Genomic DNA, 15,607 nt, shown 5'->3' with positions numbered 1-15,607 from the left:
AAAACAGAAGGCACATCAACCAGTGCATGGCTAGATTTATGCACTTTATGGTTAAAGGGATAGTTCACCCAAATATGAAAATTCTGTCAGTGTTTATACACCTATGCATGGAACGTTAGGCAGAATGTTAGACTTGGTCATCTTTCACTTTCATTGCATCTTTTTTCCATACAATCAAATACTGAGGCAAACATTTTGCCCAACATCTTCTGTCGTGTCAGAATAATTAATAAATTAATCATGCAGAATCAAATTTTACTAACTTTATTAACTAATTTATTAAATAATACAACTAACGGAGTGAGTAATCAACAGGCACAGAACAATACTGTATCTGTTTCACAAATCTGAAAATAAGCCAAAAACAGAATCAGACCTATACAGTAAAAAATAACAAATTACCAGTTACTTGCTTAACCCCTATGATAAATGAATTATAAAACCATAAAAGGGGGAAAAAATTCTTTTTTCTTTTTGTTTCTTTTTGTTTTAAAACAAACAAAGAACCATGCAGAATCTTATTTTTTTATGATGTATTTTGAGAGAGTGAAACAGAAGAAATACCCCAGAGGTACTTAGTGCATCACTACTTTAGCTGCATTTTTGACTAACTACAGCACTGTTAATGTTCTGCAGGTGCCGGTGAATATTATTTAGTTGGATCTAAAGTAGTTGGTTAGTTAATTAGCGTTCATGTCAAGTTCCTAAATGATAAATTGTTGGCGTGTCTATGATTAGTGTTCTATAGTTATTGTAAGGTGCAAATCTTTTTTTCAGTGTTGCTATTCAGCTGGTCAATACATGATTATCTTGCTTGTTAGGATACTGCATGTACAGTCTGTACAAAGTTCAACAACAAATCTTCTGTGCAATGACTACATGGGCTGAAATGTTAGATTTGCTAATCTAGCAAATCGCCTGAAACTGAGTGTGTTCAAATTGAGCAACAGGCTCGAATCCCTTTTATATATATATATATATATATATATATACTCGAGTACTCGGACGTGGCAGCAATGATCGATCGTGAAAACGATAATCGATGGTGATCAAGCATGATGTGACTTCTCACTTAATTTGAAATTCAGTGGCAATTACCTGACAACTAAACACAAACGTGTCAAAGAGGGAGTTTATTTTTTAATTTTGAGACTGATTACGTTGTGATTTTGAGGGGTACATTGATTGTCAGAGACAGGGATGGGCGATATATTATATAAATAATATTAATATAATATTTTTAATTACAAATATTATTAATAAAAAATATTATTTTTAGTCATAATTCAAGTCTTTTTTTTTTCTTTTTTTTTACATTTGTGAGCCTAAACAGAAAATTATTAGACTTCTGTTTTGTTTACCCTTCAAAAAATTAACCATGGTTTCACTACAGTATAGTTTAACCATGGTATTTAGTTAAACCATAGTTACCACACAATAAACCAATGTTACTGCTACAATATTACTGTAGTAAAACCATGGTTAACTATTTTTTTTTTAAATTACTTATTAACAAAAATTACATACAAACTCATTATAAGAAATGTCACCTTTAGATATGTTATTTTAGCATGAATTTACTCCAGAAGCAGTTTCTCCTTTTTTTCTATCATTACTTCTACAAGGCACTGCTTTGAACGAGCCTTGTGACAGTGCAAGTGCTTGTCTGCTTGTGTCTTTCAGCATGCATTTTAAGATCAGCGGATATTAGCACAAGTATTTGCTAATATGGCCTAGTCCTTTTTATTTCATTTTGAAGCTTATGATTATTGTTCATGTTCATTGTAACCAAATAATAATATCCCTAGTTTTAAAAAAAATGTTAGAATCGATATTTTTGTGAGGATTGATATTTTTGAAACAACATCAGTATTGATACTTTAGGATCGATCCGCCCATCCCTAGTCAGAGACGTCTCATTGCAACCAAACTGATATACGACGCTGCAATGCTATTGTTACGATAATCAAAAGAGAGTGTAATTAACCGTGTTTTGAACACCTGTCTCTGCATAACGTTTGCTAAACATGTTTTATTATCATTTAATGTAAGATCTTTGACTCGTTAATGGATATTATTTAATAAAAGTGAATGTTTGTCACTGACTGTAAACCTTCCTGCCCTGGGCACCAACATGTTTGCATGAAGTAACACACACCTGCATCTCAACGAAATAGGAGTTGAAGATTTCCGCACAAGTTTCCAAGTTAGAAGTCCGACATAATGTGTCATTACGTTGCACTTTCCCCAGTTGAAAGGTGGAAATTCTGACTATCCGAGTTGAATGGAATGCTTCATGAATCATCACAGCAACAACAATACAGAGCATCGCAGCTTTCCCCACAGAAGCGAACACTTGGAAAGACTCACACACCAGGCGTGTGGCAGTGGACTCAACAAGCTGAAGCATTGTATATCCACAACATTCTCAGCGAGCCCACTGTATTTTGCAAGGTGGGCAGAATTTCCGGTTGGCTAGAGGAAGTGCGATTGGTTGCCATTTTGTGTGTAGCCGGTCACTGCTTGCTTGCGTGTCATGTGGTTAGATTCTTGCTTTTTAAATGTTGTAAGATGTCTTAAAAATTTCACAGACAACGTGTGCGGTTAATGGTTATCCTAATAATCAAGCGAAACTAAAGTTTTATCTAAAACAGCGATGTTATGATCAGAAACCACTCCAGTCCCAGATGCTGCTTCTTCCATCGGCTGCCTACAGAAGGATTGACTTAGGAACATCTGTTTGAAAAAGCTTGGAATAATTTGCTTGTGTGCTCTTTCCACTTTATTGGAAAGAGGTCAACAGGGGGGATTACTTATATTATTGAAATTAATTGTATTATGTTTTTCATCTTTCCTGCATTTTTCCTGCCTGCAATTCACTTTCTATTGAGTATCTTTGCAGAATGTGCTTGCCTTTCCTTAAGGGGAAAATGTGATTTGGAAAACAGTGTGGACATTAATTCAGTATCAGTTAAATTTATTTGTACAGTGCTTTTAATAATACATACTGTTTTATAGTTGCTTTACAGAGAACATTAAACTTTTGTGTACAATGTTTATAAAGTATGTCAAAATAAATATGTTTATTTGTATTGCATGTAGTTCTTTTGTACGGTACAGTTTATTGTGTGGCTGCTAATATATTGTTATTTCCTACACAAGAAACATAAATTCAGTCTATCAACAGGATCAGTTGTTCAATCAACACTAAAAAATTTCATGTCGGTTATAGCATTTAGATACGGAGATTATGTATTTAAACTAACAATTATAAAGCTAGATTGAGCTTACTACATAGTCATCTCCCACAATATAATTGTATTTTATCCGAAAAACAGCAGCATGACAGTCTTATCACCTGAGTCCTGTAATACACAAGCATCCTGCTGTCTGGACCTCTCCTGTATTTGCAGTAAGTACATAATCTCGGTACAACAAACTCTTCAGGTTTCTAGACTCAATATATGCTTTAAAATAAACATAATTATCTACAGTTCTCAAAACATGTCCAAATTTACAGCTGTGAAGGCGCTAATAGGCTACATAGCGTTTCAGGTTAGTCTGCTCAGGTTCTTCCATCGTTGGATAAAGACTCAACAAAATAACTAAAATGCTTCTATTTGTGATATTTGGCCATCATCCTGAAACCCATAATCATTAACAAATAGGTGGGGAAGAACAATATCGCCTTGCTATAATTCTGTGTTCATTTGTTCTCAAATTTCTGTCATTTTTAATGCTGTATTAGTACGTAACATTATGACTGTTTACACTGAAGTTCTGCCCACATCGCCTGCAAAGCATCATGGGACTCAGGAATATTGTGGATACAGCAGGCGAGTGTTTCAAACAGCTAGACAGAGTGCAGCTAAATGGAACAGAATGCAGCATCAAAACTGAACTTCAACTTACACATATTAAAAATGCGATGGTTATGGCGTCTCCTGTTAAGCCAACCACGATTTGAAAATAGACAGTTCAGTCATGAAAAAAAACTGGTGTGCACTTACTAAGATTACTACGGTAACCTGAAGGAAAAACAGAGAGACGCGCATTGTGCACATTCTTTCATTGAGTTGGGTAACTCAACATAATGACAAAATATGATGCATTATATTTTGATTATGCAATCTTCTGTACATTTTGTAACAGATTATTTTATGACAGCCTATAATAATGAATAGACAGTACACTGGAACAACAAGATGCAATGCAGCAGTCAAAGTTGTTTGTCAGACATGTTATTATATATACAGTTATGTATATGTTATTGCCCCTAGAGTACTCAACAAGTATGACCATCCCTAATATATATGGTTGTGCTCAAAAGTTTGCATACCCTGGCAGAAATTGTGAAATTTTGGCATTGAATTTGAAAATATGACTGATCATGCAAAAAAAAAAAACTGTCTTTTAAATAAGGATAGTGATCATATGAAGCCATTTATTATCACATAGTTGTTTGGCTCCTTTTTAAATCATAATGATAACAGAAATCACCCAAATGGCCCTGATCAAAAGTTTACATACCTTCGAATGTTTGGCCTTGTTACAGACACACAAGGTGACACACACAGGTTTAAATGGCAAATAAAGGTTAATTTCCCACACCTGTGGCTTTTTAAATTGCAATTAGTGTCTGTGTATAAATAGTTAATGAGTTTGTTAGCTCTCACGTGGATGCACTGAGCAGGCTAGATACTGAGCCATGGGGAGCAGAAAAGAGCTGTCAAAAGACTTGCATAACAAGGTAATGGAACTTTTATAAAGATGGAAAAGGATATAAAAAGATATCCAAAGCCTTGAAAATACCAGTCAGTACTGTTCAATCACTTATTAAGAAGTGGAAAATTCGGGGATCTCTTGATACCAAGCCAATGTCAGGTAGACCAAGAAAGATTTCAGCCACAACTGCCAGAAGAACTGTTCGGGAAACAAAGAAAAACCCACAGGTAACCTCAGGAGAAATACAGGCTGCTCTGGAAAAAGACGGTATGGTTGTTTCAAGGAGCACAATACAACTATACTTGAACAAAAATTAGCTGCATGGTTGAGTTGCCAGAAAGAAGCTTTACTGCAGCAATGCCACAAAAAAGCCCGGTTACAATATGCCGACAACACCTTGACACGTCTCACAGCTTCTGGCACACTGTAATTTGGAGTGACGTGACCAAAATAGAGATGTTTTTGGAGAGGGGTCAACAAGGCCTATAGTGAAAAGAATACCATCCCCACTGTGAAGTATGGTGGTGGCTCACTGATGTTTTGGGGGTGTGTGAGCTCTAAAGGCATGGGGAATCTTGTGACAATTGATGGCAAGATGAATGCAGCATGTTATCAGAAAATACTGGCAGACAATTTGCATTCAAGAGTATGTAAAATTTTGATCAGGGCCATTTGGGTGATTTCTGTTATCATTATGATTTAAAAAGGAGCCAAACAACTATGTGATAATAAATGGCTTCATATGATCACTATCCTTAAATAAAATACAGTTTTTTTGCATGATCAGTCATATTTTCAAAATCAATGCCAAAATTTCACAATTCCTGCCAGGGTATGCAAACTTTTGAGCACAACTGTATATATATATATATATATATATATATATATATATATATATATATATATATATATATATATATATACATATATAACAGTTAGTTCCGGTCCTTGAATCTGATTGGATGAGAGAAGTTCTATGACTTCACTGTGCGTATCACTCCGGCACGTAGGTGCATGATGTGTATAATACATTATGCAATTTTACAGCTTCTTCACACACTTAACTCATAGATTTATCTGATTTAAATATCACACGATCTGCCGTACCTGTGGCTCTCACAACCACCTTCGTACTTCCATTGTGTCCTCCGCTTGCATTTGGTCCATTTGGGAGGGCACGGCTGCCTCCCAGCACACCCTCAGCACACATTCCTGCAGCATTGGGTCTATGCCAACCCCATGATGTTTGTGTTCTCCCCCTTGGCATTACTCCACTGCTCTGATGGGCCTCCTGTCAGTCTGCGAGTGAGCGGCAGTCAGACGAGTGTGTGGACGCTTCACTGTGTGTATCACTCCGCTTGTGTTCGTGCCATTCTAAACTAAAGTGTAAGATCATTGCAGATGTGTTAAGAGATGTCTCTTTACATTAAATTTTTTGACATTACATATTTTAGCCAGTAGATGGTGGCAAAAGACCATTTCTGTGAGTAAAATAAGCCAGTTAGGTGACGTAAGTGAGTCAGCGTCAGTCAGTGTTTACATTCAACTATGGGATCGCTTGTATTACTACTACACTACTAAAGCTAGGAAATAGCTTTAAATGGCTTTAAACTAACAACTTCAGCATTAAGGTTCACCACAGCTGAGAGACACAACAGACTGATTAATTACACAAACTCAAGGCGCTTACATCTTACTGGAGTTTCCACATTGGAAAGGACACACTGTTCAAAATGGCGGAGGAGATTGCGGTTTCAATAGTGAATGACACTTGTGCACCGGCTACCACAGAATAGGCAGGAATACCCCCACTTTTTTATTTTTCCACTGAGAAAATAGGATGAATTTGACCAAAATGACATTAGCTTCAGGAAACGGACTAACACACTACAGCATCTCTGCTTTGGAGCGACAGGTGATCACACACCCTCCATCTCTCTCTCTCTCTCTCTCTCTCTCTCTCTCACACACACACACACACACACACACGCACACATGCACACACATCATTGTTTCTCCAATAACTTGTTAGAAACAGCCCAAGCCGTGATACTAGTTCTAAAGTGACATTTTTGAATTACTAATGGAGGCTTTGTGTTCATTTGGCTTGAACTAGCAACAGCAGATTCTGATCCATCACGTAAGAAAGTATTTCCATGCACAAATGTGTTTATGACTGTATTCAGTTTTTCCTAATTTTTTTTTAATGACTTGCTCACTGAACTGTTGTATATAAGCCATATCGCACTCTTGCTCATGTGATATTGCTTAAATATATATACAGTGTGTGTGTGTATATATACATATACATATAACTGACAAATAACTTTGTCAGTTATTGTCTGCGGTAACTCAGATAACCGCTCTGTACAATTGCGAGAAGAATAGTATCTCAGAATGCTATTCTGAGATGCGGGTTAGTGCTGTTTTGGCGGCACGAGGGGGACCTACGCAATATTAGGCAGGTGGTTTTAATGTTGTGGCTGATATATAAATATATATATATATATATATATATATATATATATATATATATATATATATATATATATATAAACTGAAAAAAGTCACTTGCCATCAGCTCAAGTCACAGCCTAAATTCGAATCTCAAATTATTTGTCAACTCAAGTTCTGAATTCTCCAGAAAAAAATTGTGCGGAACTCTTGCACCGATAGCTCTGCAACACAACATTGGAGCACAAGCCAAAGTGACACCAACATGTCAAGCACGTAAACTGATATTGTGACATACACACCATGTATATAGTAATATCTGAGAACCTACTAAAAATCTGGCATTCAAAATCTAATTTAAAATAAATCTGAGAATTAACAGAAATATTAAGATTTTACAAAATGTTAAACAAAGAATAGTTTTTAAGTCAAATTAATTATAAATATTTAGGTTCCACACTCTTTCCACATCATAAATTTGTGACATTAACCATGTGAAAAACAGGTTAGATTTCTTTGCTTCCATTGTTCCAAAAAGCATCTTGTGTGATTCATTCTTAAATCATGCTGGAAAACATGGATTATTAGGTTTTGCACAAACTTGTTGAGTCCATGTCAATGCGATTCAACTTTGAACACAAATCATTATGCTGATAATCTAATTTGTGCAGAATGTTCTTTTTATTTAATTAGAAAATGCAAAATAGAAGCATTTTCACAAGAGAACTCTTCGACTTTTGAACCCCACTGTATGTGGTCACATGTATAACTGCATGCTCGAAATCTTACACAGAGCCTGATTCTTTCCTCTTTCCTCACAAAACAAAATTCACAGCTTGCACTGCAGTCGAAGTATAACACCTGTGAGTTGCACAGTAAGATCAGTCAGGGGATGTGTGTGTGTGTGTGTGTGTGTGTGTGTGTGTGTGTGTGTGACAGGCAGTAAAGTCTGAATCTCGCAGTGGTATTTGTGTTTCCGGTCTAGTTCTCTGCACGCTGGACGGATGTTGGAGCGGTGCACAGGTATATCGCAGCAGACAAACCAGCGCTAGCTAAAGCCGCAAAACAGTCTCAAAATACGCTCACAGGCATGAGCCGCCTCGCTTGTCACAGAATCACAGGTGCACATTGGGAAAAGTGGTTAAGGAGCCTCACAAACAGCTGTTTGTTATGTGAAAATAAGCTAAATCTCTTGAATTTCGTACCCTCGCGAAATTCCCTTTCTGGCATATCGATGTCATTTGCTTTGGACTATTAACATCTCAGCTATGACGAAACTGTCAAAACACTCTTTGCTGTGAAATGGATTTGACCCAAAACTCAAAACCACACAGAGATACAAAACAGATTCACTGTGAGCAAAACTACAGGAAAGAGACTGCAGCAGACATGAGATCCGATAGCTAATCAATCCCAGTCTCTGCCTGAAGGACAAACACACTCTTGGGCACATACTAGTTGGTTATTGAAGAGATACACTATAAAAAGTGAACTGTACAGTGTGCAGTTGTGACCTTAAAGAGATAGTTCACCCAACAATTAAAAGGCAGAGGCTAATAGCAAAAGATGCTATTTACACTAAGTGTAAATAACAACAAAAAGCATATTTTTTGCACTAAGTACAAATAGTGTAAGATGCTGTTTGCACCTCTAATTAAATACTAACATACAGTATAGCGGTATCACTGGAGCAAGTTTATTGTGTTTATTTAGAGTCCGACAGACACCTGCACTCACCCCTACCCCTAAACCTAACCGTAACCTTCCCTCACAAAAATTAAACATTGTTTTACTATAGTAACTAGAGGTGTGCAGCGAAGCCATTATCTGTATTTGTATCTGTATTTTTTCATATGATAAAATTATCTGTATCTGTCTCTGAATTCAGATAGAACCGGGTGTGGGCGGGGCTTAAACAGGAAGTATGTTAAAACTAAATGAAACGCCCATTTTTAAATGTTACTTTTACTTTTATAGTTTCTATTAATAAAATATGCCTTGTGTATGCCTTTTCATAATAATAGCCTTATTATTATTATTATTTTAACAATAATTATTATTATTTAATTAAATTATTTTATGATTTTTTTTTTTCTAACCAGATGAAGCTGAATTTGTTGGCCACATTAACTGTGGAATATGTTGTTAACTTTAGTTTCTCCTGGTGTTTCTGTTATTAATATCTGCCTGAAACAGAATTTTCGTTCCATTGTTCATGTATAACAACAATATTCTGGAGGCAGGAGGTGTCAAGCAAAATGTGAAATGTCAAGCACACATTTTGCAGTGAATAATAAATACAAATTCATGCATTAAAATAAATATAATAAATCAATATAGCCTACAGATAGGTGAAAGTCCTGTAAGTCTATCAGGAATTTTTTACGATAGGACACCATTATTTAGTTAAATAATAATAATAATAATAATAATAATAATAATAATAATTTTACAATTATACAGCACCTTTTCAGAGCTCAAGAACAGGATCAGGATTTTACCAGGATCAAACCTTTAACTCAACACCCTGACCTTCACTGTGACCAAATCACTGCGAGGCAATCAACCTTTATTTTTATAAGTAGTATTAAGAAAATATTAAGAGTGGAGACAGGAAACAGAATGGAAAAAGTGGGACAAAAGGAGAAATTGAACTATGTGAAGGATATGCTTTTCATGAACCACATGAAAAAGCACATCCAAACCATCGTTACACCCCACTGTAAAAACTAGGGGAGCAGTTTGTCTTCAATTTCTGTGTTTCCACCAGAGTATTGGAATGCAAATAGCACCTGCCACACTACTGGCAGGTGCTATTTACACCTAGTGCAACTAGTCGCAAATAGTCACTCCTTAATGCAAATTCTGATGTAATTCTCTCACCTTCATGTTGTTCTAAAACAGTATGAATTCTTTCTTCGAGGAAAACAAAAGTAAATGTTAAGCAGAATGTTAGGGACTGGACTGGGGGAAAAAATAGTGACTTTGTGTTCCACAAAAGACAGAAAGTCATACTGGTCTGGAACAACTCATGAGGGTAGGTAGATGATGACAGAATTGTCTTTTTGGGTAAACAGTACTTTTAAGGAGCTATTCTCTGAATTACATTAATTGGCATAACCTAATGTTATCAGATTGATGTTGTTATTAAATGATATTATTGAGTTGAATATTAGCCTACCATATGAAGCACATTTTAGGCTAACTGACAAAACATTCTTTTGTACAATATTTGACTATTTAGCACTTTGACTCACAAACAAACTGATATTTAGATAAACACTGTATTTAGAGCCTGTGATACCTAAACACATATTAAATGATATCACATACATGTCTGAATGCTACAAGTGCTGTGGAGGACGCGACAGCAAGCGGCTCCGGGCCACTTCCACACACTTGACTGACTGCCGCTCACTCGCAGACTGACAGGAGGCCCATCAGAGCGGTGGAGTAACGCCAAGGGGGAGAACACAAACATCATGGGGTTGGCATAGACCCAATGCTGCAGGAATGTGCGCTGAGGGTGTGCTGGGAGGCAGCCATGCCCTCCCAAATGGACCAAATGCAAGCGGAGGACACAATGGAAGTACGAAGGTGGTTGTGAGAGCCACAGGTACAGCAGATCGTGTGTGTGGTGTGATATTTAAATCAGATAAATCTATGAGTTAAGTGCGTGAAGAAGCTGTAAAATTGCATAATGTATTATACGCATCATGCACCTACATTTTCTATAAATAAGAATGCTATAGTTGTGTATAGTTTGCAGGTAAATTGCTCCCTATTCAGTGGCCACAAAGTTTTTGGACACTTAAGTCACACTTAAAAACATCTAAATGCTATTGTATTAAATAACAAAATAGCTTTAAAACCAAATGGCATATGGCATAGTTCTGAGCTTTTCTCAGAACTAACACCATTTATCCTCAACTTCACACAGGTGTCCTAGCAGTGTAACCACAGGTGTAGTTCATCACATTAACTATGAACATCTGACAACACAAAAGTGACCAAATACTTTATATTACTTACATTTTATCATTTGAAACCTTGCAAAAAAATTTTATTTCAATGTTTTGCTTGAAAAATGTGTTTGTGCAATATTTCTTTAAAATAAAATGACAATTAGTTTAATATTTATATTATTTAATGCAAATACATTCATACACTTTTGCGTGTGTCTTAAGTGTCCAAATACTTTTTAGTACTAAGGTTTTATCATTTGAAATCTAACAAACCTTTTGATAAATGTTTTGCATGAAAAGTGTGTTTGTACTATATTTCTTTAAATTAAATGCAATTTAGTTTGATATTTATGTTATTTAATAAAAATACATTCACAGAATTGCAAGGGTGGCTAAAGTGTCCAAATGCTTTAAGGGGCCACTGTATGTAAAAAGAAGAAAATATGTATTTGTTGACGTTAAGCTAAAATAACTAAATAAAACTACAACTACTAAATGTGTAATAACACAAATAATATGGGGAAAAAATGTATGGAGGTGGGTTTTTTTTTTTTTTCAGTTATCCTTTTATAACTGTACATATTTTAATAGTACAGTAATAATTAAGGTAATTATTATAGTATTTTAAGCATGTCACCAAATATTCATGATTGGGGGGACATCTAGAATCTGTCATTGAGAAAATCCATATTAATCAACATCAGTACTCAACATTGGTTGTCTATGGTGATTATGGCCCTGAATTAAAGTAGCTAATATTTGAAGAAACTCACAGCGAACAGCACCGAGCACATTCCGCAAAACGATTGTGAGTGACATGTATTTGCGACACTGGTAACATCTGCAGCACATATGAAAAGATCTCTAAAATGATTTTTGAGCTCACCAGGTGCATTTGCAAAGAAAAAAAATTATAACCCATTTGCATTCATGCAGGCCCAGCTTGAATGCTCTTTCTTGTCTTCATTAAAGCGGCCTACAAGCTCTGGATGCGTGCCAAACAAATGCACACAAATTTTTACATGCACGTGTGCTCTAACGTCTTCCTCTGAACCTGACAATTTCACATAAAGCCAGATATTCAAATGCAGAACCCCAATAACTTTGTTTTAAAAATATCCTGTTTTTACATTTTTCATTTTCTCTGTCAATTTGTAATACCTGCCCTGGGACAACAGTTGAAAATGAGCTGTTGTAGCTAAGCTGGCACATTTACAGAAATGTTTACATCCTGAATAAATTAAAACTAAAAGCAGCAAGTTGGTTGGAATCGAGGACATGTTTAGGAGCGATGCGCAGAGTGGGCATAGCGTCTAGATTACTGCTCTCCAGGGTGAAATCTATACTCCAATAAATTGAATTAATTACCTTTTGCCTAAGATAAGAGATTTATACTGAGTCTGGTGTGGGAATGATACACTTGGGAGGAGAGATAGCAATTCAGGGTATTAACCATTATAAATACAGTTATCACACTTCCTGAAGGCAGTAATCAGATTCTCAAACACACACACATCCTCTCTCATAAGGACTTACAGCACCCCCTATCAGCTATGACCGTACAAGCTCACACTCCTCTGAAGCTGTGCAAACCACCAAATATGATACACATAAAATAAACCGTAATTTGGTGCAGTGAAATAAAGACTCACATACGATCTTTGTCAAGTCAGGTCAGACGAGGCCGATCAGCAGGAAACCACATGGCAATCAAACAGTTCTGGGTTCACACGGTGTGTGAAATAATCTCTTTGTCTCGTCCTCATTCAAAGGCTGTTCTAACATAAACGAATAGGCTGGACGTCACCATAAAAATCCCTCCTAAAGAAGTGAGTCACTTGTAAAAGGCTGATGTGACCCTTTCCACTCTAAGAAATCAAAGAGGCAGTGGTCGGGCCGTTCATGCCATATATATTATTTGCATGATGCAATGCAAAATGACCACCGGCTACTAAAAGATCATGGCAAACATCATGTGAACATTCAAAGCACTGACAGTCACAGCCATTAAAAGCCAATGCAAGAATCGTTTGACATTTTAAGAGCCACAGCCAGTAAGGGCCCTAATGGACAGCCCCCACCCACAGTTTAACGTTTAAACCAACCCATCCAAATATCTGTGTAACTGCTCATGTAATGAATCATACAATTTACATGCAATAAGAGCTACTGAGATATACTAATCAGTTTCTTTGGCACTGAAGTGCTGTTGCGGAAATCTAAATATGTGTGGTTTCATCTATGAAACTTCCTTAGAACTTCCTTGTGAACCCATGTTTGAGTGTAAAAGAGCCCTGCTGATCATGTTATCTTCTATAAAGGCATAGTTCGCTAAAATATGAAAATTCTGACATCATTTATTCACCCTCATGTTGTTCCAAACCTATTTTTACCTTTCTTTCTTCCCTGGAACACAAAAGAAAGTTAGGCAGAGCACCATTTACCTCATTTATGCTAACATTCTGCCTAGCATCTACATTTGTATTCCACAGAGGAAAGGAAGTCTTACCAGTTTGGAACAAAATAAGGGTGTGTTTTCATTTTTGGGTGAACTATCCATTTAAAGCACACACCTGTGCATGTACATGCGGGTGTAGAGTGCGCCCCCCCCCCCCCCCCCCCCCGTTTATTTCAAGACGCAAAGTATGTCGATATTCGTGTTTCTTGGTTTTCTCTTTGAGTGTGATCTATAGGTACTGTCGCTCGGGGCAATATCTTCCTATTGTGCAACTTTTAGCTAACTGACATGTTTTGTGCCAAGAGCGCTGACATAGCCAAATGAGGGCACTTTGGCTTTCCCTTTCAGACAGACCCCCCAAAAGAGTGTGATATTGCCCATGAAGGCTGGCGTGCAAGCCTGAGTGGAGTGCACTTAAAAAAGGGTGGGTTTACAGTCTGTGCACATGAGAGTGAGAGTGTAGAGAAAGCATGCACACATCTCAATGTGAACTGCACATTTGCCAACTGATACACACACATCACTAACTATGAGTGAACTAAACACATATTTGTGTATAATTATAATACAAGTATAATTATTCTGTTCAAACACAGTTGCAAACATACACATATGCTTGATGGGTTTTGCTATACAAATAAACATATTTAATTAAGCACTAATATATAAATTATTTTTGTAGTATTTCTGGTTAACAAAACCCCCAAAACACTGAATGAAAGCTAACTGTCTGCTAAATAAACCACATCAGGTAAAATAATCTGGCAAACTGGCAGTGGTTTGAATTTAAACGCCACCAGCTCTCCATGGGGGGGATATTTTTGAATAGTAATTATAAACCACTTAATACAAACAAATCTTGTTGTGAAGAAAAATGTAAAGAGGTTTTTAAAAGAGACATTAATCTGATATGAGTTTAATTGATAAATCTTGCAATAGTACAGGATGTATCATATCATTGATATGCAAAGTTATCGTAGCTGTAATATTTGTATTATTCATAGACAAACTTTCCTGGTCTTTTACTGTTTGTGGCTAAAACCAATGTTATAAATGCTTGTGAACATGTAAGGCATATTGTGGAGATTATGAAGCCGTTATAAATTAGACACATTAGGGCTCTATGAATTTCAATACTGAATATCTAAAAACATACTGTTGGTTTGTGTTATATTACTCTCAATAGTTTACAATCAAAATTTACAAAGTTAAAAATAAAAAAAGCTTTTTGAGGAAAGAAAACTTGAACTAGTGTAAGCACTTGGCTCTTTTAGATAAAGTCGTACAATTAGAAAGAGTATCTCTTGACGTGCTCGGATAATTAGATAAACTATGGAAGTAAACACCGAAGTCCTTACTTCGCATATGTCCCTGTTAGTCCTGTTTGATAGTCTGATATTGTAAAACAGAAGTAATATATATATATACATATATATATATATATATATATATATATATATATATTAATATATATATATATATATATATATATATATTAATATATATATATATATATATATATATATATATATATATATATTGTTTTTTTTTTAAATCAACTAAATTAAAATGTACAACACAAAATGACTTCAGACATTAACATATAAATAAATAAATACATTTAAAATAAGCTATATAAAGTAGACTTGATAGGCCACTCTGCGTGTGTGTGTGTGTGTGTGTGTGTGTGTGTGTGTGTGTGTGTGTGTGTGTGTGTGTGTGGCCAGGTTTAAGTGGTTTACAAGGACTTTTGTTTAGGTTACAAACTGGTAATTACAAGGGTATTATGCTATAAATGTGGTTTATGAGGACATTTCTAGTGTCCCCATAATTTAAATTGCTTAAAAAAACATACTAAACGATGTTTTATTGAAAATATAAAAAAATGCAGAAAGTTTTTTGTGAGGGTTAGGTTTAGGGGATAGAATCTATACAGTATAAAAATCATTAAGTCTATGGAGAGTCCTCATAATGGTAGCTGCACCAACATGTGGGACAGAGCAGG

General features: G+C 35.8%; 1 protein-coding gene across 1 annotated transcript in view; it reads right to left on the bottom strand.

Moving 5' to 3' along the window:
- bcl11bb (BCL11 transcription factor B b) overlaps positions 1 to 15,607 on the bottom strand; it is a 60,302-nt gene that overhangs the window by 43,519 nt on the left and 1,176 nt on the right. The window lies entirely within an intron of this gene.

This window comes from Myxocyprinus asiaticus, chromosome 25, assembly GCF_019703515.2.
Source record: "Myxocyprinus asiaticus isolate MX2 ecotype Aquarium Trade chromosome 25, UBuf_Myxa_2, whole genome shotgun sequence".
Classification (NCBI taxonomy): domain Eukaryota; kingdom Metazoa; phylum Chordata; class Actinopteri; order Cypriniformes; family Catostomidae; genus Myxocyprinus; species Myxocyprinus asiaticus.
Note: the sequence above shows the minus strand (reverse complement) of the source record. Positions and strands in the feature narration are given on the sequence as shown.